At 38.1% G+C, this 24,492-nt stretch overlaps 1 long non-coding RNA gene across 2 annotated transcripts in view; it reads right to left on the bottom strand.

Annotated features, from left to right (window-relative positions):
* The window catches only part of LOC116155321 (uncharacterized), a 98,018-nt gene that overhangs the window by 6,519 nt on the left and 67,007 nt on the right, over positions 1 to 24,492 (bottom strand). For both annotated transcript variants that reach the window (XR_010383358.1, XR_010383357.1), the window contains 2 exons: positions 13,567 to 13,712; positions 3,337 to 3,597 (listed from right to left, as the gene is read on the bottom strand). This is a non-coding gene — a long non-coding RNA (uncharacterized LOC116155321). The remainder of the gene's footprint in view (positions 1 to 3,336; positions 3,598 to 13,566; positions 13,713 to 24,492) is intronic.

The raw sequence follows: 24,492 nt of genomic DNA, 5'->3' as shown, positions 1-24,492 counted from the left end.
TGTGATAACAAAGAGTCCCCGAATCTCAGACTTAAAATGACAAAAATGTTAAAAGTCCCCTGTAGGTATGGATGGATGTCTTGCATAACAACACTCAGCAGTACAGATTAGCAATCTCTATCCATCATGTAGCTGCACCCTCTAAATTGTGGGAATTCCTTGGTTTAGCAGAGGCGGGGAAAGCACTTGAGGGTCTCTTTCTGAAATTATTTGGGATGAAAGTGATACCCGTTGTTTGCTTAAAAGCCATTGACTAGAAATAGTTATATGGCCCAGACTGAACGCATGAGCTCAGGGAAGTATAATCCTCAGTGTTCAGAAGAAGTAAACCCTAAATCTCTATCACATTTCCATACAATAAAAAGCTGTTTATCAAAGAAAATTCTGTTTTGTTTTGTTTTAGAAGTAAGTTTAAAGTATTTTAACTGAGATGGATACCAGTAGTTCAGATGGCCAAGAACACAAATGTTAGTACTGCCAACTCTTAATTTGGTATCTTTGGTTTAAGATCAGTGTCTGATTTAGTTGTCATTATATATCTGTTTTTCTGTTTTGCTATTATTCCTCCTTTATTATCTAAATGTTGATTGATTTCCTACTGTTTGCCAAGAGACCATAATTAAAGCATTATCCTTTTCTTCAAGGAGCTTACAATAATCTTTGAACACCAATTAGGTCCATAAATAAACACAGTTCTTAAAATCACACATCCTAGAGAAATCATGTTCAGTTTCAACCATACACAAATTGGCTTTTTGATAGCCTGTCTTAAAAATTTTTTTAGTTAGGCACAAATTGTGTTTTCCACACTTTACGGTATATGAATATATCATCTCAGATGAATATTTTCCAAGATATTAGAGCAAATTCAGAGATCATGCATGAGAAAATAAACCTAGCATTATTCATAGGCAACTCTGCAGCCCACAGCCAAGAACAAGCGGGATCGTTTTATATCAGACGGAATTGCACCACTAGATACAAGTCTTCCAATACTAAATGTGGCATCTAAAGCAAATGATGTGCTCTTTGATTAGCAATAGAGAATACTATCTCTTTAGGAAATCAGAAATACAGAATGCCAGATGTTTAGGGGTCTGTGTGCAAACACATCTTTGCATTATTCAGTTTATTGTTTGAGACCTTACCTAAGCCATCTGTAATTTGAAGTAGGCCGTCTGTGGGATGTATTAATGTACTTTCTCTGTTTTTCTTTTATTGTGTATCTTTTGAACATCTACCCCAGAGCAGGCACTTTCACAGGCATTCAGTAGGCAATGGGAAATATCAGTTCCTAACTTTTGGGAACTTTCTGTCTATTGGAGGAAATAAACATTTATAATATAGCAGAGAAAGCTGCATGATAGAGGTAGTAGAGGCTGCTGCAGACGCTCAGGGCAGGGAAGCTTCTTCAGGGACAACAGGATGTGGGTATGTGTATGTATGTGTGTGCAGATGTGTGAGGGGTAGTCATGGAACATATATAAGCAGGCAAGTTAGTGAGAGGGGAGAGGAAAGTATCTACAACGAAAAATGCGAGGCCTTGATGCATGATACAAGTATGACCTGGTCAAAAACAGAAATTGTGTGAATATTGTAGACTGTGAGAGGAGGATTGCAAGATGGGAACAGAGACAGGCAGGATCACAAAGGTATTTTAGGGTCATTCGAGCCTAAATCCAAAAGGCAATGGCTCTGAAAGTCACTGGAAAGTGGTGAAGGAGGAGGATTATGCAATCAGATTCGTGTTTTGGAAACACTCTGGACTTGGTGGAGAAGAGTGGAGGAAGTGAGATCGGTTGAAAGACAATAGTCCAGGAGAAGAATGATGACCCTGGTCTGGGGTAGCAGCTACAGGTAATGAGTGGATCAGAGAGACCTTCAGGAGACAGAATGAGCATGACCTAGTGATTTTATGCAGCGGGTAGAGGGAAAGAAAGGCAGAATTCAAGAATGGCTCCCAGGCTTCTAACATGATCAACTGGGTAGATGGTGATGCAGCTTACTCATATGAGGGCAGTGGAAGTATATGGGCACCTGAGAAATGATGGGTAAATATAATAAGCTTAGTTTTGAACAAATTGAGCTGAATGTTCTTCTGACAGCCAAATATCCAGAAGCTCACTCAAGAAGGTTTGGCAATATCGTGTGATTTGGTAATCTTCAGGATGGTTCTAAATCCTTCCTAGTAAGTTTGGGATTAACAGATACACCTTACTATATTTAAAATAAACAATAAAGACTTACTGTATAGCACAGGGAACTATATTCAACTTCTTGTAATAACATATAATGGAAAAAAATCAGAAAAAAAAGTATGTATGTATATTTATAACTGAATCATTCTGCTGAAACTAATGTTGTAAATCAACTACACTTCAATAAAAAATAAAATTAAAAGAAATCGAATGACACGCTGAATCTTGACACCCCCCCCCCAAAAAAAACCTTCCTAAAAAAATTCCTAGGTAAAAGTTCTTAAAAAAAAAAATTCTTGTTCTTGGTTGTTTTGCATTTTTAGTGAAATTTTCCATTATAATTTTTACATTTAATATTATTAAAATAATATAATGTTAAACATAAAAATTGGCTCTCTGGTTTGACAAACAAACCAGCAATCACAATTACTCCACAATCAGTAAAAATACATGAGCTTCCGGTAAAGGTTACTGAGGTTATTTCTGAGTACTGGTATTCAGAAATACCTTAAACTGCTAAGTGTTGTTTCAGGGTGATGTTGTCTTTTAGATTTCCCAAAATGAACTCATGAATGGTGGTGTTAACAACATGACCCCAACTATAACTGATTTGGTAGAAAGTAACAGTTTACCTAAGAACAATAGCCTCTTCCACTTTGCTAAATGTTTTATTATTTTGGTTATTTAAATAAGCCTGATTCTTGATGTCTCTGATGTTTAAAAAAAAAATCTGAACAAATATTACAATTGGCTGTTAATCCTACAGTGATATTTAAAGGTCAATCCTAGACATTTTGTAGGAAAATCACAATATCTTCTGCTTAGTCAAACAGAGAAACCTAAGAACAATACCATAATAAATACAATAAAGCAAGCAAATGGAAATGCTTTAAACTTCCCGAAGTGTCACTGTCACAATGGAATGTGAATCTCATATAACGGAGGTAATATGGTAGAGTTCTATGCTATAGACAAAACCAAGTATATTTTGGGTCAAAAAGAGGCAGCCAGGGTGGAGGAAGAGAGAAGAAAAGTCTCATTGTCTAGTGATCTAATGTAACTCCACATTTAAATATGCTCAAAAGGTAGAGCTGAACAACTGGTTTTGGACAGAATTTTACCCAGGTATGTAACTTACATTTATAGGAGTTCTCTCTTCTGTTGGCTTCTGTTCATTTTATTGAAGAAATGGCTTTCCACATTAATGTACTAATCCAAGTGCATCTTGGATCCTTGGAAACGTACAGGAGTGAAATGCTGTCAGAGTTGAGGTCTGGCAGTTCCAGAGTGCTCCAGCAGCTGCTGTGACATTCGCTGAGAACACGTCACCTCAAATAATCTGCCCTCTGATTTTCTTGATCTTCTCAGTGCGTTTTGTTTGGGTGGTAAAAGGTACTACCTTTTGTAAAGAAACATTGAATACCTGTGTCAATGTCTGTGTTGAAATTAAATGCAACCTGACTTTAAAATCTGACTTGGCTGGACAGATAGGTCTTGGTTGGCTTTCAGACTCAGTGGAATTGTCATTCTTTCATGACAGTAAGTAAAACTTGCAGGAGCTGAATGCATTTCTTGTTCACTTCATAATGAAAGGAGTAGCTTACAAATTAACCTATTCAGTGTGTTCTTTTTAAATATTAGGTTCTTTCAATCAGTAACTGTAACCCCACACTGAATGTTTTATAGCACAGGACAAGACCCTTGTAGTGCAAATGAGCTTTGAGGGCTGGATCAAGAGAGATGTTTGGATACATTATTTAACAGTCCTAGCTTATTTTAGGTTTTGTGAAAACTGCACTGTTACTCGTAAAATAAGAGACTGATTCACATATCCTGTACAAATTAAATTCTTCTGTATAAATAAACTGTCAAAAATAGGTTAAAAACAGCTGTGTTGAACAACTGTTTAATTGCTAACGATTCTTTGAATCAGCAACCTGATGAGGGCGATTCTGCTGCTAGTCTTTCCTGCTGTGCCTACCCAAGTGGCTCTAGCTTCTCAGCATAGGAGTCCAGTTGTTCACCATATTTGTCAGCACTAAGTAGTATTTCATTTTAAAGTTTTAGCCAATCTAGTGGCAGTTTAGTGATATCTCATGGTGGTTTTAATTTGCACTTTAAGTACTGTTGTTGAGAACCTTTTTATATGTTTGTTGACCATTTGGGTATCCTCTTTGTATTCTCTAAATTCAAGGTTTTTGCTCATTTTAATACTAAGCAGACCAGACCTGCTTTTGATTTTTTGGTTTGCATCTCTTTCTCTCCCATGTGATAGTTACTGATCTCATGATTGACAATTGCTAAACCAGTTGCAGTATAAGACTTTCCTTCTTGGATATTTGTTTCTCTGGGCTTTGTTGTTGTTGGATTTTCTGTTCTGGAATCTAAGGGGGAAAAAAATGAACATTTCTTTCCTTATCACTAAGCTTCTTAATTTCAAGAACTCATTCCAGTTAAGGTATCCAGCTAGGCTACGTTGGATGATGATAAGGCTTACACTAATTCCTCTGCAGCATCTTGATAAACAATCTCTAATGATGGATGAAGGGAATTTAGTTTTTATCCAACACTGGGAGCAAGTCTTCAGGCTGTTAGTAAGTGCTTCACAAGCTAAAATTCAGTTAGATAGAACATTTGGCATATATAAAGAGCCAATATTTTCCTGGAAACAATCTCTTGATTCAATCATTGTATCTAACCTAATATCTCAGGAATTTGCACCAAGGAGGCAGTGAATTTGTTAAAGTAAAGCTGATTGGTATGAGACTTTAACAGTCTTGTAGTGTTTCTACTATCACTACACCTCAGAATAGACTAACAAAATATTACCAAGTATGTGTCTTTTCAGAGATCCTGTTTTAATCAAAGGAAGCATTTGTAGCTAGCGTGTGAAATGCTCACAAAGGACAAGAGAACTAGTAAGATAAGTAACCTATCTCGTGATCACTTTCACCCTTTCATTCCGCTCAGTAAAAAAAGCCTTTGGTAAGGAGAACGCAAGATAAACTTCATCTGAAGCAAGTCCTAAATTGTCCTTTTGGGTCTACAGGTTCGAAACGGTTGACTAAAAATGAGAACAAGGAGTTTTTGCTAGCATTTCAGTTTAAGTACTGAGAAACAAATGCAGTAACCATAGGAACCACATAATTGCTACTGATTGACCTTAAAACCTTTATAGCTTTTGGTAATTTAAGGAGATTCAGAAACTGTTATGTAGTAATTGGGAAGCAGAAACATAGTTTAGCAAGTAGTTTTCTAAAGTAGGAAGCAGATTTCGAACAAGGAGCACTGTGGGCGAGAGTTTAAGTAGGACACAGGAAAACGTTCTCAGCTGTGCAACAAGCCGAGCTATGAGAGAGAGACAGAATGAGTAATAGTGCTACTACCATTTACTGGGCAACTTCTGTAGATGAAGCACCAGTAGCGTGTTGCATCCTTCCTGGCATCCTACAGGGAACAGTTTTGCCTTTATGGTTGAGAGTGTGAGGTTCACAGAAATTGGCTTTGTAACTAGTGAAGTTTGTTTCTGTGTTTACCACGGTCACCCAAGGTTCACGACAATCCATGTGGGTAATTAAACACAGGTATGGTGAAAACAAAGCTCAAGTTGCTTCTTTAAGTGTATCCTTGAGTCGCTAGATACGCTCTCAGGGCCGGGGTGGCAACTGTTGGAGGTCCCGTGGAGAAGGATCAGAGATTGAATGAGAGTTTGGAAAAGATGATTACAAGTGACCTCTACAGATGAGGCACTGATTACGTTGGGGGGAGGGACCTCAACCAAGAGAGCCTTATGAGGGTAAAAGGGCCATTGGATGCCACTCAAAACACAATGTCGTAAGTTACACCTAATTGGTCAGTGTATTTATCTTAAAGCTGGGTCTTATTTGAAGTGATCATACCATTTTTGTTTCTATAACACACAACGGCAATACCTTAACTGATCTTAGTAAACTAAGCTTTTATTAATCCACAATTCATTATAAAATCTGTTTTTCTATCAAATAAGCAGTACTATGCCCTAAAAACAAAATCACCAACAAGCAAAATAAACAAGCAAACAAAATCAAACACTAGATACCAATTTAGCATTTCGAATATTTCCAGTATTTAAACAGGGAAATGGACCTATGTGTCTATAAGAAATAAACAGAATTTCTGAGATTTATGCCAAAGACTTTCCTTTGGCTTTTCTTGTTAGTAAAAATCAAAAGGGAGATTTGCTTTTACTTTCTTTGAACTGATAGTGATAATTGTCCAGAATTTTTCTTTTGAAAATTTAGAAAATGACTTTGTTAATATGTCAAATTGGACCTTAGGCTTTTTAAAGAGTCCACTATTCATCATTCCAATTAATGCAGGGAGTATACATATTTTAAGAGTATCTAATTAAATGTATGTATACACACATACTCAACTAAACATAAAAATACTTTCTTCTATGTGACCATTACAGATCCTGGCCACCAAGATTATTAGTTTCATTTGTTTTCACTTTCAATCTAAGTTCACAATTCTCTATGTTGAAATAATTACATAGACACATGCTTCCTAAAAATAAATCTGAGATGCCACAAATAAGAACAATTGGATATAAGCTAGATTAAGAGCATGTAAGAGGCAAGGTCATTTCCAATGAACACAGCAAAGATTCAGTCTTTCACGGAGTTTACATTCCGTGGAATAGAAAACAACACAATTACACAATCTATGTGCAGATTATGTAGTATTTGGTAAGTACTGCTGAAAAGGGGAGAGCAAGACAAGGTACAGAGCTTTTGAGCTGTGAGAAATATAAATAAGCCCACAATGATTTAGAGACAGGAGGCTGCGTGACTGCAAAGATGGGATTTTTATCAACGAGATGATGGGAGCTACAAATATAATACATTTTCCAGGGGAGAGAAGACCAAAAGCTCAGTTTTGGACATGTACCCTTTGAAGTGCCTATCCAAATGGGGATGTGAAGTCACACTTGGTTATGAGATTGCAGTTGAGAGTGCCTCTCTATTTTTATCCCAGAAACAAACCTCAAGACAAGAATGCAAGTGCACAGGATTTTTCTGGGGAGGTGAACTCAGGGAACACTGGAAAGGAAGTGAGGAAGCGAGAGTGGGAAGGGAAGATGGCCAATAACATGTGAGTTATCAGGCAAATTCATACTGAGTGCAGGGTGGGGTATGTAGCTCAGAGAAGGAGCGCATGCTTAGCATGTACAAGGTCCTGGGTTCAATTCCCTAGTACCGCCATTAAAAAAGTCAGGAAAAAATATTTTGGGCCATTAAGATTAAATGCCACTAGGCAATAGTGGGAGACCCTGTAAAGTGTGTATTTCAGATACTCAACCATAAAGTTGGGAAAGTCGGGCCTTTCTGTGCCAACTCCTGTCTGTGATTGGCTGAGGCAGTTCTGGCCTGCTGTGTGTGCAGACTGAGCAGGGTCAGCATCCTGAGAATTTCTGTCTTTGGTGAAAAGATGCAGATATAGGCACCTAAAGTTCTTGAAATATCCTAAAATAGTAAGATCTGAGTGGGTATGGTTGCGCTTCAGACAACATTATCTTCAGAGAGGGAATAAATCTGGGAGCTTTCAGCAATTAGAAAGCATTAAATGCTATGAGACTGCACTAGACCCATGAAATAAGGCCTAAAAATTGACGTAAGGACAAGGACTGGTATAGGAGCTATCCCACCATTAAGGGGCCAGGCAGAAGAGAAAGGACATCAAATGAATCCAGGCAGGAATGATCAGTGACACAGGAGGGAAACCAGGAAAAGATTATGGTGTCTCAGAAGCAAAGTGAATAAAATATATTGAGTTGTCAGCTGCATCACATGATGCTGACAGGTCAAAAATTGGAAAAAGCGTGGGATTTTACAACATGAATATCATTAGGGACTCTAACAAAACAATGTCAAGTGGTGGTTGAAGCCATAATGAATGGGTTTTTAAAAAGAATGGGAGAAAAGAGGTGGGAGAAGGGAGGGAAGGGGGAGAGGGAGATGCTAACTTATTTGAGGGCGTTGACCGCGATGAAAAGAAACGAGGTGGTAGGTGGTAGGGTTATAAGGAGGCATTTGTAGCACATGGCTGCCCTCAGTAATGCTTGGTGAATGTACAGAAGGATAAGTGATGAATTACACAAAGGCCTCTGGGCCAGATGCTTTCAGGAATAAGAAGAGCCATGTGGAAACCCTCATTCCTCCTGAGACACCCTCCCCCTTTGCACAGTGAAGCTCAAGTTGGAGTGTATCCGTGACCACTGAGGGCTCCTTGAGTATACAATCCCTCAGAGCTTAGAGAAGATGAGGGGCAGGATGGTACTGGGAATGGCAGCGTGAGCCCCCTTTAGATCCCTGTAGAGTTGGAGGAGACGGTTATGGATACGTGCTAGTGTCAGGACAGTAAGGACAGGGGCCTGGAGATGGTGTATAAATAGATGAGTCAGTGAGGCAGCTGTCTCTGTAAGAAAGGGCAGGTTCAAGGCATTGGTTTGGGGGCTGAAGAAGAGCTCTAGCTTGGTACCTGGCTGAGAGGACCCTCCAAAGGCAAGCTCAGGAACAGTGCTCTGTTCTCTTGTCATGGAGAGCCAAGACCTCTGACCCCCAAATCAGCACACTGGACACATCCTGGCCGAGGCAAAGGCTGGCCTCTCCCTTTAGAGATGCATAGTAGTTGAATTAAAAAGAAAATCTCACCACATGGAAGCTAGGAGTTAAGTGATTGCCCCAAAGTGATTGACATAAGCAAGCAAGTTTAGAAAAAAAAATTATTAGACTTTTTTGAACTAAACATTTTTATTATCAAATTGAGTTACTTAAACGTTAATTTCCCCCCCTTTCCATCTTGCCTGCCTTCCTCCCTCCTTCCCTTCGATCCCTCTTTCTTTCCATAATAATGTGTTGAGTGCATACTATGAGGCAAGACCTTTAGTAGGAACTGGTGCATAAAATAATGACTATGCCGTTTCTTTAAGGTGCTTGAAGTTCTTTAATAAGAACCAAGCAAACAAACATTTGAAATAAGTGATTGGTGGTCTGAAAGCCAGAGGAGGAAAAACAAGTCCATTCAGAGTACAAGGACTATAGAATTTCTTCCTAGAGGACATTACTTTTTAAACAATAATATTTAACACTAGATGGGAATTACTATTGATCATCTATCAAGCCAGATTTCTTTCTGCAGTGTTTCTGGATAAATGGAACATAGCTAATAAACGTTTTGCTTCAAAGCATCTGCTGATCTCCCATTGTAATTTGCATCCAAACCTAATGAGATAATCTGCTTTGACTGACCTCAGTTTGCAAAAGACTAATTTATCACCTTCCTGGGCCGCCTTGACTGTAAGGCCATGCTCTCAGGATGTGAAAGAGACATATTCCATACAGTAGCATTTTAAGTAAAAGCATCAAATCATAACCAAACAACTTCCAGAGAAGTCAGGCAAGACACTGCGCCGAGTCAATTAAAGAAAGCCTTCAAACCCCCAGGTGTTTTCAAAAAAACTTCCCAAACAGCCCTTCCATGGAGTGGGATGATCTAAATGAATATCGTTTCACACTCAATTTGTGTGCATTGCTTCTTCTGCCTTCCGTGCCAGTTAGATTCCAAAACTGCTTTGTGTGCAGCCCAGGAGAGGTACACCCAAACTGTAAGCGCAGGCTTCTGGTCCCATAAGGTAACTGGAGCCCGGTGCCTCACCCAGGCCTCGTCCTGGATGTGCGTCTTGTCTGAAAGCTTGCATTCTGAATAGACCTCCCACTCTTTTTAGAGTTGGCTTGGACATGCACTTCATTACTCTCAGATATGAAATATGTGATTTCAAAAACCAGCAGATTCAGAAAAAGAGGCTTTAAAAAAAAATTCAGTTGCATGGGGAGGACAAGTTGGAGATCTAGAAAGCTTGTGATCATAGCATAGATCCTAACTACTGAGTATTTTTCAGTTCCTGCCTGTAATGATGTGGCCGGGAAATCAGCATGTTGTATTACTCTGTGGCATATTTGCACTTAAGTCCAATGCTAATAAGCAATCTATTCATGTGGTGCCTTAACTAAAATAACTGGGTAAGTTCTAGTACTTTTATTAAAAGGCATATTCTATTATTCATTATATCAAAGCACATAACGTTTTTGAGTGTGTTTATTCATTTTGCTTAGAGGTTTTTACTGCTGTTTTCACAATATCTAGTACAATTTTGAATAATGGAGAGAGCAGAAATATTTGCCTTGTTTTTAGTCTTTTAACAAATGCTTTCAATGATTCACCTTTAAGAAAAAGTTAGCTTTAGGCTTTTCATAGTTATCCTTTGTCACTTTAAGGACATTCCCTTCTATTACTACTTTGTTAAGAGTTGTCTTCACAAATAGTAATTGAATGATTTCAAATGCTTTTTCTGTATCTATTGAAATGATTATATGGCTCTTCTGCCTTATTCTATTAATATGGAAAAGACACTTGTTTTCAATTGATAGGTAAACCTTGTATTGCTGGAATAAGCTCTACGTGGTCATAACGTATTATTCTTTGTACAAACTGCTGGATTCATTTGCTATGTATGTATTTTTATTGAGTTATAGTCCGTTTTACAATGTGCCAATTTCAGGTGTAGAGCACAATTTTTCAGTCATACATGAAGATACATATATTCCTTTTCACATTCTTGTGTGCATGTTTGTGAGGGATATTGGTATGTAATTTTCTACTCTTACAATTCATTTCAGAGATTTAGGGGAAAACTGCCCTCTATTTTTGGAGATTTTTTTTATATCTTCCTTAAATATTAAACAGAATTCACTGCTAAACTTAAGCCTGAAGATTTCTTGTGTGTGAAATTTTAAATAACAGATTCAGATTCTCTAAGAAATACAGGAACTCTTGGATTTTTCTATTTCTTCTTGTGTCAGTTTTGGTAACTTGTGTTTTTTCAGAGAATTTGTACTTTCTGTTGATGTTGTCAAATTAATTGGCATGAAGTTCACAGTATTCTCTTATATTTTTTAATTGTCTGTAGGATCAGTAAACAATAAATATTTGTTGAAAGTTGAATAAATGAATAAACCATAGAAATTTACCCAACTCTTTTCCAACTCAACCACTAACTTTCAAACTTCCTTTAAAGCAAAAAAACAAAACAACAACAAAAAAAACCCACCCCAAAACTTTTCATTAGATAGAAAACTTCCTCAGAAACTTTTAAGTTAGAATGGGGAATATAAATATGGATAAAAGAAAGATAATTTTGAGAAAGTATGAGCTCTTTTAACTTGCCCCCTCATACCCCACTCCAGTCCTCCTCCTGTCACAACCCAGGAGATGTTCCCCCATTTATGAAAACTTAAGAGTTCAGCTGAATACATTTTCGTCAATCACTGAACTATGCTCTAAGCTTATTAAATGCAAAATGAAATTTTATTCATCTTTGCATTTTATAATACTTAGTACAGAGCATTTCATGTAGTATTCAGTAATGCTTCATTAATGATTGAATTGAGACAAGTGTCCTTGACTTGTGCCAAAGAAATAAAAATAACTTATAAAATAATGACCATGCTTTGTCATGGTCATAAAATCACAGTTAGATTCTTTATACAATTGCCAGTGTTTAAAGAGAGCCCAGCAAAATCTACCTTGATATTTCTGTCTGTCGGAAGAATACTTGATGGAGTATAATATTTCTGCCCTGAGGTATGACCTTTCCAGACTCTATAACCAAGCAGTACTTAGGCAGGGGGGGCCATTAGTAGGTAGTGCATTTCTCTTTCTCCTCATCAATTTCTAATATGATCAGTTTGTTTATTGAATGGGAAGCCAGGGTTTGCTCATTATTAATATCCTGATATGCTTTGTAACTGCATGAACCTTCTTTCCTTTAGATATATGACAATGACTGAAGAAAATGCTCCCAGTTCTAATGGACAAACAAAATATTTTGTTTACCTTTCAGCATGGTTACAAGTTTGGCTATGTTCCTTCAAGAGTTCATGAACATATTTCCAGCTCTAAAATATAATTTAATTTGCGTGGGGACTAATGAGCTTTCTTTTAGTCTCTCATCATCCTCTGTGACAAAGACTTACTCTTTTTGAGCTCCAAAACCAGAGTCAAAGATCCTCAAACATTAATCTTTTTCTCTTCTGACTCTATTCTCAAAAATCACAGGTACAGTGAGATTTTCAAGTGTTGCAAGTCACATAAATAGGCTGTTTCTGGTAACAGAATGTAGTTCTGAGTTAACATGTGAGGGAGAGGTGCCCTCTACCTGCTCTTTACCTGCTAGTATGTGACCTCGATTGTAATTTAAGGATCTTTGAAAGACCTTCTTGCTGATTCAACTTGGGAAAAGTTACGCTCCAGAAAACACATTGGCAGATTTCCTCATCGTTTTAAAGCATTTCTTCCCAGAATACTAAATGTGAGGGAAGAATTAAAACAGCCAGACAAGGCAATTTTTGTAGTCCTGATAAAAAACGGCTTTTACTAGATCAGTAGAAACAAAACTTCAAACCAAGTTCCATAAGCACTGACTGAATTCATTACAGAGCTTGATCAATGTTACTAATACATGATCAACCTTATAATTAAATGATTGCTACGTATCTCATCTCCCTAAAAATCTCCCCTGCTTTCCTGTTCTGTTCTATTCTCTTCTTTGCTTCCTGTCCCTCATTTTCTGTTTCCCTACCTCCACTCCTGCACCCATTTTAGGAAACAGATACTAATTACTGGAAAGGAATCCAATTTCTTCAGAAATGCCTAGGCTTTTGTCTTTGAAACCAGAATCTTTGTTACTGGTCAATACTGTATTACTAGAAACCTGAAGCTGTGTTAAATTGTCTTTACTTTAGCTATGACTCTGAAATATTTTCCCAGATCATATGAGTCTTCTGAAAATCTGGGGGACCAGAGGAATGTTACCTGTGCTTAGCCCGTATCAGTAAGCGTCATCTGCACTATTGCGTGGATTCAAACTTTTCTGTAATTTCTCTTCTCCTAAGGTAGGAATCTCCTCAAAGCTGGTTTCTCATGGCAGAGTTTGTTTCTTAACACATTAGCAAATGCGAAGGAGAGGTGAAGCTCTCCCCAAAAGTTTGATGGTGGAATGTGTTTAACAGTTACACTAGTGAAATCATCATTGTGTGTTCATTAAGGGTTCACATCTGACCTCTAGCCACTTTCCTGGTGTAGGTCCTTGTGCAAGTTTATTTAAACTTTGAGTCTTAGTTTCTTCTTCTGAAAAATGGAGATTATAGTAACATTCCACACAGCTGAGGTAAGGAATAAATAATATGGTGCTAGTTCACAGTGAATGCTAAAAATATTTCCTATGATTATTGCTTTTATCATTTCCATCATCAATTCTATAAACTACCTGATGAGGACTCCTTAAAGTCTTCCAAGATCCAAGTCCACTGAAGCGCAGCTAAGATGTCAGAGGTTTGTTTTCCCAGGCAAGAGACTGTGAAGTGGAAATTTGAATGGAGGAAGTTTACTGGGGAGTGATTTCGGTAACACCACCTGTGAGACAGTGAAAAAAAGCTCAAATGAACAAAGGGAGGATGTGAACTGAGATGCAGGTGCCTTTTGCTTCCGTTGAACCCCTGGGGATCTCTGGAGCTGAGATGGCCCTTCACAGTTGACTCCAACTGAGAGAAGTGAAATTGGTGATTTTTCATTGAGCAGTCACTGCATGGGGGCTACTCCAGGGCTGAGGGAATGAAAACTTGGGTGAGAGAGCTTCCTTAAATTGAGAGGAAATCCTGGGAAGGCATTCAGCTTTGGGTGTGGTCAGTAGCCAACACTCCCAGCATGTGGGAGTGACTTCTTGGTCCCAAAGAAGAGGGATCAGGTATTGCATCCCAGAATCCATCATAGCTGTCCCACCAAGTGTACCAAACGTGTAAGGATGCTGTAGCCACTCACCGCTTTACTTCGCATGGAAGGAAAAGAGAACAATCGTGATTTTTATCCCTGACTGTTTAAGCTGTTCGGCAGGAGGCTGGTAAAATCAGTCATTTCATAAGAGGGCAACTCTAACATTCCTATTTCAGTAAAGCTGCGATACTGGAATTGCAGCTGAGTAAGTGACCTAGGATTTCAGGTAATCTTCTCTCCATCTATTCAAGAATTGGGAGTCAGCTCCTGCCAGGTAGGCAGCAGTCTGACCCTGAGAGATTTAATAAAGAGGATTGTATCTTCATTGGAACAAATCAATGGGATCTAGTCCCACAGTCAGTTCTTCTTCTCTTTAAGAAGAAAAGCATTCCTGACCTTGACAACGTTAGTCAGCCAGGAAGGGTTGTCTAGGGAGATGCTTACATGGGAAAGGAGGCACAGGTATGAGTGGATGGGAGACAGAGAGAGGGTGTGAAACACCTGAGTTAGATTTATCAAAAAGGTAAACCTCGTCACACTCTGTTCTAAAGTTAAAAAGTAAAACATTTTTCTCATGATGAAAATATATTTAATAATTATCGACAGGCTGCAAGATGGCCCCCAATTTCCTCTACATCCCACTCTTAATGGCTTGTATCATCTTCCTGTGAGTGTGGGTGGGATCTGTGACTTGCTTCTAACCCACAGAATATGGAAAAGTGGTGAGAACTCACCCCTGTGATCACATTGTGCAACACTGTAACTTTTGTCTTACTAGCGGACTCTCTAGCTGTCTCTCAACTGCTCAGTCTAATGAGACTAACTGTCATACTGTGAGATGCTCTGTGAAGAAGTACACATGAGGGTAGCCTATGGTTGTTGGCCCATAAAGAATTTAGGCCCTCAGTCCAACAGTCCTGATTTGACCTGAATTCTGACAGCAACCACATGGTCTTGGAAGAAACTCCTCCCCTAGTAGTCCTTTCAGATGAGGCCCTAGTCCTAGCTGATGCCTTGATTGCAGTCATGCCGCAAACTGAAAACAGAGGACTCGGTTAAGCCATCCCTGAACTCCTGACCCATAGAAAACATGTAATAAATGTAGGTTGCTCTAAGCCACTAAGTTTGTGCTATTTTTTTAATGTCAAAATTCCACTTGTTCATTGCTGATATATAAAAAACTGACTCACTTTTGTATATTAATCTGTTTCCTGCAAACTTCCTGTAATTTGATTAGTTCAAGAAAATTGTTTACTCTTTTGAATTTTCTACATAGATAATCTTATCATTTGTGAACAAAGAATCGTATTTCTTCCTTCCCAATTGGTATGCATTTTATTTCCTTTTCTTGTCACGTTGCAATAATTAGGACTTGATGTTGAAAAGATGTGGTGAAAGTGAACGTGCTTGTTTTTTTCCCTGATCTCAGTGGAAAAGCCTGAGTTTCTCACCATTGAATGATGCTAGCTGCAGGGTTTTTTTTTTGGTAGATAATCTTTCAAGTTGAGGAAGTTCCATTTCTATTCCTAATTGCTGGGATTTTTTTTTTTATCATGTGTGAGTGTTGAATTTTGTCAAATGCTTTCTCTGCATCTGTTGATTCGATCATGAGATTTTTCTTCTTTAGCCTATTGATGTGGTGGTGACATTGATTGATTTTTTAAAATACAGAGCTAGCTTTGCATACCTGGGATAACTCCCACTTTAGTCAAGATGTAATTCTTTTTATACACTGTTAGAATTGATTTGCTTATATTTTGCAGAGGATTTTTACATGTATGTTCATGAGAGATATTAGTCTATAATTCTCTTTTATGTTTTTTGTCTGGTTTTTGTTATTAGAGTAATGCTGGCCTCATGGAATGAATGAGGAAGTATTCCCTCTGCTTCTATCCTCCAAAAAAGATAGGTAGAAAATTAGTATAATTTCTTCCCTAAAGCACAGTGACATTCACCAGTGAACCTACCTGGGCCTGGTGCTTTCTAGTTTTTTTGGACTTTTTAATTATTGATTCAATTTCTTTAGTAGATATAGTCCTGTTGAGATTTTCTGTAACTTCTTGTGACTTTTGTCAGATGGTGTTTCTCAAGGAATTGGTCCACTTGATAAAGATTTTCAAATTTGTTGGCACAGAATTGTTCATCATATTTCTTTATTACCCTTTTGATTTCCACAGGATCTGTAGAGATGCCCCTTTCTTCATTTCTGATATGAGTAATTTGGTCCCCCTCCTCTCTCTTTTTCTTTGTCTGACGAGAGGCTAATCGGTTTTATTAAACTTTTCAAAAAACCAGCTTTTAGTTTCTTTGATTTTTTTTCACTTCCTGTTTTAAATTTAACTGATTCCTGCTGTAATTTTTATTAGTTCTTTCTTTGGATTTTCTTTTTCTAGTTTTCTAACAGGAGCACCTAGGTTATTGATTTTAGAACTTCCTTTCCAATATATGCATCCAAGTCTATACATTTTTCTCTAAGCATTTCGCTTTTGCTACATGTTCCAAAATTTAATAAGTAATATTTTCATTTTGTTCAAAATATTTTACAATTTCTCCTGAGATTTCTTCTTTGACTACTGTGTTATTCAGAAGTGTTTTCTGAGTACGTGGGGATTTTCCAGCTATGTTTCCTGTTCTTGATTTCTAGCTTAATTCCACTGTAGTCTAAAAGGAGACACTACAGAATTTATATTCTTATAAAAATTTTAAAGCATGTTTTATGGCCTAGAATGTGGTCTCTCTTGGTGGTCTGTACATTATGAGTTTGAGAAGAATGTATTCTGCTGTTGTTGGACAATTGTTGATAGATGTCAACTATATCCAGGAATTGATGGTATTGTTGAGTTCAGCTATGTTCTTAGAGATTTTCTGCCTGTTGAATCTGTCTATTTCTGATAAAGGGATATGACATCTCCAACTATGACAGTAGAATTGTCTGTTTTTCTCCTTGCAGTTCTATCAGTTTTTGCTTTGTGAATTTTGGAGCTCTATTTTTAGGCATATACACAATAGGGACCGTATTATGTTTTCTTGGAGAACTTATCCCTTCATTACTATGGAATATTCCTCTTTATCCTTGACCTTTGTTTTTGTTTTTAAGTCCACTCTGCTTGAAATTAATATATACTCCTACTTTATTTTGATTAGTGTTAGCACAGTATATATTTTTCCATCTTCTATTTTTATCATATATATATATCTTTTTTATTTTGAGTAGGTTTCCTACACATAATCTATGGTTGGGTCTTGTTTTTTGATCAACTTGACAATCTGTTTTTAAATCTGTGTATTTAGACCATTGGAGTTTTAAAAGGTTACTGATACAATTGGATTAATATCTACCAAACTTGTTAGTACCTTTTATTCATTACCCTTGTTCTTTGTTCCTATTTTTTATCTTCCACCCCTTTGTTTTTGCTTTTGTGGTTTCAACTGGCATTATATATATTTCAACTGGCATTATATATACATGTATATATGTATGTGTGTGTATATATGTATATGTATATGTATATGTATATGTATATGTATATGTATACGGAGAGAGGGTGAGAATATTTTAGTAAGCCTGTGCCTCTTGACTGTGAACATCACAAATGCTTCTCTCTCTCTCCTTATCCCCAGTTAGGACAGGCTGGCTAGAGTGGTGTAGTTTAGTATTCCCCTTTCCCCAAGTGTAAGTCTACAGTGGGCCACCCCCCCCCAACAAAAAGCCTTCATATGAAGGTATTCTTACCAGGGAAATAGAAAAATATGGACATATAAAAAGAACTTAAAATATTTAATGTACCAAATGGGTAAACTTCATAAGTATGAACTTCAGGTGAGGATTTTATTGCCACTGTAATTCTTTAATATTTCTTTAGAGTTAGGGACTGTGAGGCAAACGTGTGAAGACAATGAAGATAAGGCCCTCCTCTTTTTAGGAGAGTCCCTCTGTGTCCATGTGTTTCTGGGACTGCGTGTACAGAAAGAAAAAGAGACAGAGAGGTCTTAATTTGGAAAAAAATTCAGAAGTCTACACCTGAGATCCTTTGTGATTGATGAGTTTGAGGCCCAGACAAATGGCTGCTATGACAGAAGTTAAGCTGAGGAAAGGGGAGTCCCTCTGAGAACACTGAGGGGACCATGGTGAGTGGCTTTCCTGATGTGAGCCTTTGTTCTTCACTTTGAGGAGGACTGGGAATAGAGGTTACTGAGTGCTGAAGGACTTAAAAACTTTCAGAGCAGGGAAAAAGTAAAGAAATCCTGGCACCGAATGCTTTATAGTAGTGGGGATGGACGAAGAGAAGTTTGGGATCAGAGAAAGTAACTTCAATTTTTAATTTTAAATGCATGTGAAAGAGCAAATTTACAGTTATTTGTTAGTTACATTGTTTTTCAAATGTAAAAGAAATCTTTCTAGCACTATAGCAACCCCTTTGAGGAAAATAATTATATTTTTTGTCATGATGATGACAGTCCATTAAAACAAGATATTCATCCATGAACTTCTGGAAAATGTTAGTTAATATGTGAATGAACGAAAATGAGGTAGTAACAGATGTAAGTACTGTAGAAGTCAAAGTGTTGAGCTGTAAGGAATTAGTGATACTTAGGGCTCCCTTCAGGGAGATGTGAGATTTAAGAGATGCCTTGAAGAGTCGGTGGCCTGGGAGCAAAGTCCAGATCAGCAGGTCATACGAGCAAGGTACAAGGGTGGAAATGAGTATGATGGGCTAGTGGAATAGGGACTTTTTTTACAGGCACAGTTTCATAGTGTACATTTAATAACAAGTGTATGTTGGCAGGGGTATTCTAAGTTTCCTTAACCATGGAAAAGCAAACAAAACCACCACAACAAACACAACTACTAAACTGTGAGTCTGAGTGTGTCCAGTTACATCACTGAGGACAGGCTGTAGGTCACTCACTCTCCAGTGACCAGCAAACTGTCTTTTCTATAGATGATATTCAGAAAAAAACGAAATACAGGAAGAACTGATCCTTGCTTAGTACTTAGCACTGTAAGTGCTCACAAGCTATGTGTCAAGTAATTAAGAGTAATCAAGATGCAGTTTAGTTAAACTTTACAGCATTGAGTGAGGAGGAATAAATTTATATGAAATAAAAGCTGAGAAAATTTAAGGCCAGTCTGAACTGCATATTGATCAGATGATAGTAAAATGTATGTGTATGGACACATCAGTAATTAACTAGTATAAATCATTTCACAAGTCTTCTCTCTCAAATACATAGTCACACACAAAAAAAAAAAAAAAATAGGGAAAAGCTGCCCAAACATCTTAGTAGTTTCAGTCATGACAACTAGACATCTGGAAACTTCTGAAAAGCTGCAGGCGTAGCATTGCATGGCCATGCTAAATGTAATGAAGAGCGAACATTTTACTTAATTAATTTTGACTTCAAATTAGAACCACAAGTTTAAATCTTGGAAATAGAGGGTCATCCAGAGCGAGGATACTTACTATATATCCTGTCAAGAAAATCCCTTGAAAAAGAAATTTAGAGCTTTGTTCTAAGAGAACTGAGTTGTCTACTCATCGTGTGCTAAGTGTAGGAAACCACTAGGGAAACGTGAAATTCTTATTCTCACGACAGAGTCTAATGGAGGAACAGAGGGGGAAAAACAAGTATGCAGTTGTAAACTGTGTATAGTACTAAGAGGGAGAAAAAGAAAGATGTGTGTATGCAGGGGGCAGGAAGACGCTTGCTTAGAATAAGGCGGGAAGACCCTCTAGAAATACAACCTTTAGCAAGATACTTAATGGTTAAGAACTTGGCAAATAAAAGACCAGGGGACTAGTAGGAGAAAGTGGAGAAGGGAATTCCACATAGAGGGAACAACATGTGAGAAAGTCCTGATATGGAAAGAATGTGGCATATGCATCACTTAACAGCAGCTGATAGGTCTGGAGGGATGTAGGCAAAAAGAGAGAAAATGAAGTGGAGAGAGAGGAGAGCTACAGAGCCTTGATCCAGGGAATAGATTTTTATGTATATGTAATAGAAGATAAAATACTTCAATCAAAGGAGAGACATTCATTCATTCAGCAAATATTTATTGAAAGCCTTGCTGTACACCTGAACAGGTTCTAGGTCCTTGGCATACACTGGTGAGATAAAACACACACATTCTAGCTCTGTTGGATATGAGCTTCTATCCTAGTTTGTGGATGTGGGGGTAGAGACAGACAACCAACAGCAGGCATAGTAAATAATTAAATTTTATGATGTATTAGAAAGGATGAATTCTATCAACAAAATAATCTCAGTCACGTAAGGAAGGTCAGGAATACAGGGGCAAGGAGATGTGGAAATAACCTACAATTTTAAATAAATCCGTTAGGGCAGGCTTTGTTGATAAGATTATGATTTTAGAAGATTACTTCCCTTCAGATACCGGAATTTTTTTTTTAGGCTGTGACATGAACTAATAGAAACACATTTTGCTGTCCTTGACACAATACAAACTGTCTTTGTATCAAGATTTTGCATTAGTGTGGTTGTCTGTAACTGTGACCATTACACATCAGCATCCCGTTGGATTTGGCATCACCGAGTTTCACTGACTGAGCCAATGCTATGCTTACACATGTGTGTTGGGTTCTTACCACACTGCTTGAATATAAGATTTTGAAATATATGCTTTCATAGGCTTTGTAAAAGCTTTGGTTTTATACTCAGTGAGTTACCTGAGTAAACAGACAACTAGATCTCAAAAAAACTGGCTAATTCAGGGAAACAGCAGCAGGAGGGAAGTCAATTGTTTGGACATTTCAGTATCTTCTGTTACCCTAGACTGGCTGTGTAGTCATGAATTCAAGCCTGATTAAGTAACAGCAAGACTGCTCTGAAGAAACTTTAAGCTAGAAAATCGTTTCCTAAATTTGGATCAATTCCTGTCTTGAAGACAGTGTCTGGTTAAGAACTTAATTTTCCATATCATTGGGTTCCTCCTTCCCAATTTCATGTGATTATGATTTTTAAGATATGGAATGGGTCTACAGATCTATTCTAATTATTGTGTTGTCATGGTATTAGAGGTATTTAAAGTGAAATTCTGGCTAACAGGATTTATCAGTTTAAGCCTAGCTTGAATTTTAAGTCAGTAAGTGGCACACTTTGTTGAATGAGTGAATACATGAATTAACAATCAGTCACTGAATTTCCATTCTGGGGTAAATTCAGGGTTTGGTGGTCAGGAATCAGAGATAAGACAAAATCCTTCCCTTTAATGTGACTGACTCCAAAAAAGTAGTAGAAATTGTTTTCTTCTGGAGATGATTTTCAACTAATTGTGTGAAATCCAACACATTCCAAAATTAAAAAAAAAAAAGATCAATAAAGGAAAAAAGAGGAAATATGCATGGCTGAAGTAGGGAGGAAGGGAGCAAGATGAACGCTGGGGCCAGTGCTCTTGGTTTGACAAGTTTTACTCTACACAAGCATGTTCAATTAAGAGAGTGACTGTGGACTGAAATCCACGCTCCACTGACGGAGTGCTATGCTTTGGCCCACTTTGCTTCCCTTGCAAGAACAGGTGCCTTTTTCTTATTTTCAAAAAGTTCGGAATGGGTTAGTGGTGACCATGACCAGCTCTAACATCTGATAATACTGACGGCTAATATTTATAGCCTTAACTTGGGTCAGGCATCGTGCTTTGCACATAATATTTCATTTATTTTATCTCAACAACCCATTGAGGGAAACACTTACTACTCCCATTTTATAGATGAGAAAACTGTGGCTTATAGAGAATGTAGCTTGCCTAAGGATACCAGCAAGCAGAGCCAGGATATGAAACTACGCTGTTCATCTCCAGGAGCCACTTATTTTAACCACTGTGTTGAAGCATAAGATACAGAAATATGCACACAAACATAAGCACACATACACATGCACACGCTAATTTGAATCTGATGATCATTTGCAGCCAAAGAGCATTTAGGCAACATCTATAGACTAGCAGAGGATTCAAATGGCCAGGAATCTTGTGTTTAGAACTCAGTAAGACTGAGAAGGGATAAACTGCTGTTATGGGATTCTTGGTTACACTGCTCTATTAATTTAATAGCAGACTCTGACTTTATTACTGTAAATAACATATTCATTAAAATGTTTAAATACTCATGAATGAAGAGAAGAGGCATTAGAAATGCACTCTGTTAGTATAACTAACAAAGCAGTGAAATCATTTCTCTGCATTAGGGAATTCTGGGGAGATGATCAGCATGCTCGCTCCCCGACTCCTTCATTCTGCTTTGTGTTTGACATTCGAGCCTACTGTACTGTACATACCACAGAGGATAACTAAAGAGAGCTATTTATTTGGGAGAGAAAAATCAGCAGCCTCTCCGTGGAATCAAGTGATTAAGAAGTAATGTAAGCCTTCACAAAGAAAAAGTTTGTTCCGGGTTGGTTTGGGCTAACCCACCACAGGGAGATACTGAGCAGTCCTTCATTCCTGTTGCATGAGAAAGACAACTGCCTTCTGAGCAGGGAGCTGAGAATGCAGATGTTTTATGAATATCAAGTAAGGCCTGATGGGTTGTGCAGATAATTTTGTTTGGGAGTCTAAGTGCACCGGCTGAAGATCCTCTGCTCTATTGAAGGATAGCTCCTGGGTTTCTAACATTAGAATTTTGGGCACTTATGCTGGTAAGTTAAAATAGACAATAGGGGTTGATTTTAAGAACTAAAACATTACTTTTAGCTAGTTTTTAGTTGCCCTTGGAGGTCTTCGAACAGGAGCCATGACGTTCATATGGCTGTAGGTGCACAGTGCGTTCGTCACATGTGGCAGAGAACACTGAGGTCACTGTGATGATGTGGCCATAAGGACACAGGTGATAACAGTGGTAATGAGAGATGTCAGATGGGAGAGAAATCACGTCTCATACTGATAGGGCTTGACTGATAGGGCATAAGAGGCTGTGGAGGAAAAAGAGTTGGTCTTTTTCGGCTGCATCCATTCACTTATTTAAGAAGTAGGTATTTAGCACCTATTAAGTCTCAGACACAGGGCAATGCTGAGGATACAATGGTGACAACATAAGACCCTTGTTCACATGATGAGGGTAATCTACGTAGAGGTACACAGAGTGCCCAGGACTAAGAGTCTAAGATGGAGACATTTGACTGAGTCATGCAAGTAAAGGAAGGCCTACTTCTCTAAGTAATAACTGAGCTGAGGTCTTAAACATGAGACAGGCTTAACTGAGTGAATACGGGGAAGAAGGCTGTGTTAGGTTGGGAGAGGTCCCTGTATCAGGAGAGAGGATGACATGGATGAGGAACCGAGAGGCCAGTGTGGAAGACAACAGAAGAAAACAGGCAGAGGTGGGAAAGTACTGAGTTTAAAATAGGTGGAGGCTCCTGGAAGCATTAATACTCAAATACATCCCAGTTCTCCAACTTAACACATCTTCCTGCTTTCCTGAAGTGAGATGGGGTAACCGCTTTGTAAGTCAAAGTAGCACAAGATGACATTAAAAATGCTTTGGGAGAAAGCGAGGTGAAAAGGCAGCTTTGTTGCAGGGATCAAGTTAAGTCATTACATCCATGGTGAAAACTTCCAAATGGATTAGCATTCCTCTGAGTAGAGGTTCAACTGAGAGTGTGACCCCTAGAAAATCCTTCCAATCTGAGAAAAGTAGCTCAGAAAAAAGGAATCACAGGTGTTCTTCCAGCTAAATGAAAGCAGGATTTCAATTAGATTAAAAATGTGTGTGAGAGAGAAAGAGGGAGGAAGGGGAAGTGGAGGTAGAGGAAGGAGAGAGAGAAACTTTGAAAAACCTGACAGGTTTATGGAGAAAGATATGGAATTTATTGGAATCAAAGAGAAAGTTTTAAGAGAGCTGGACTACCAAAGACATCACGAGTCTGAGCAAGGACAAGAATAGCACCAGCAACGATAACAAAACAAAAGCAGAAAGCCTGTTACTGTTGGTCCCAACTTTCATGGGAAGGAGCAGGCTGGGAAAGCAGTTCAGTGGCCAAGGTGAGCTTACATTCTAAGTCCTTCAGGTGTGAAACTGAATGGAAAATAGAGTTCCCAGAGGCAGGGTCAAGGACGACGGGGAATTGCAGCGTGGATAGCTTCTCCCAAATAACAACACTTGTGCTTAACCAAGGATCATTTCTATCATCAGGGTAAATGTCCCCACAGTATCTGACCAGATTTCAGAATTGCAGTGAACCAATCATTTTTGTAGAGCTCACATTCTCCCACCTTCTGAATGGGATTACTTACTGTGATTTACTATCCCAGCCCTTGCATTTTGGGTCAGATAACGTATCTTTTAGTTCATAGGTCTTTAGACCAAAAGGATGCAGGACCAAACACAATGAGAGACTATTGGACAAGAGTCAAAGATACTGATGTTTGAGCTGAATGCAGTGATCATATGGGACTCTTGAGTTG

This window comes from Camelus dromedarius, chromosome 12 (genome assembly GCF_036321535.1).
Source record: "Camelus dromedarius isolate mCamDro1 chromosome 12, mCamDro1.pat, whole genome shotgun sequence".
Lineage (NCBI taxonomy): Eukaryota > Metazoa > Chordata > Mammalia > Artiodactyla > Camelidae > Camelus > Camelus dromedarius.
This window is presented reverse-complemented; position numbering and strand designations above follow the sequence as displayed.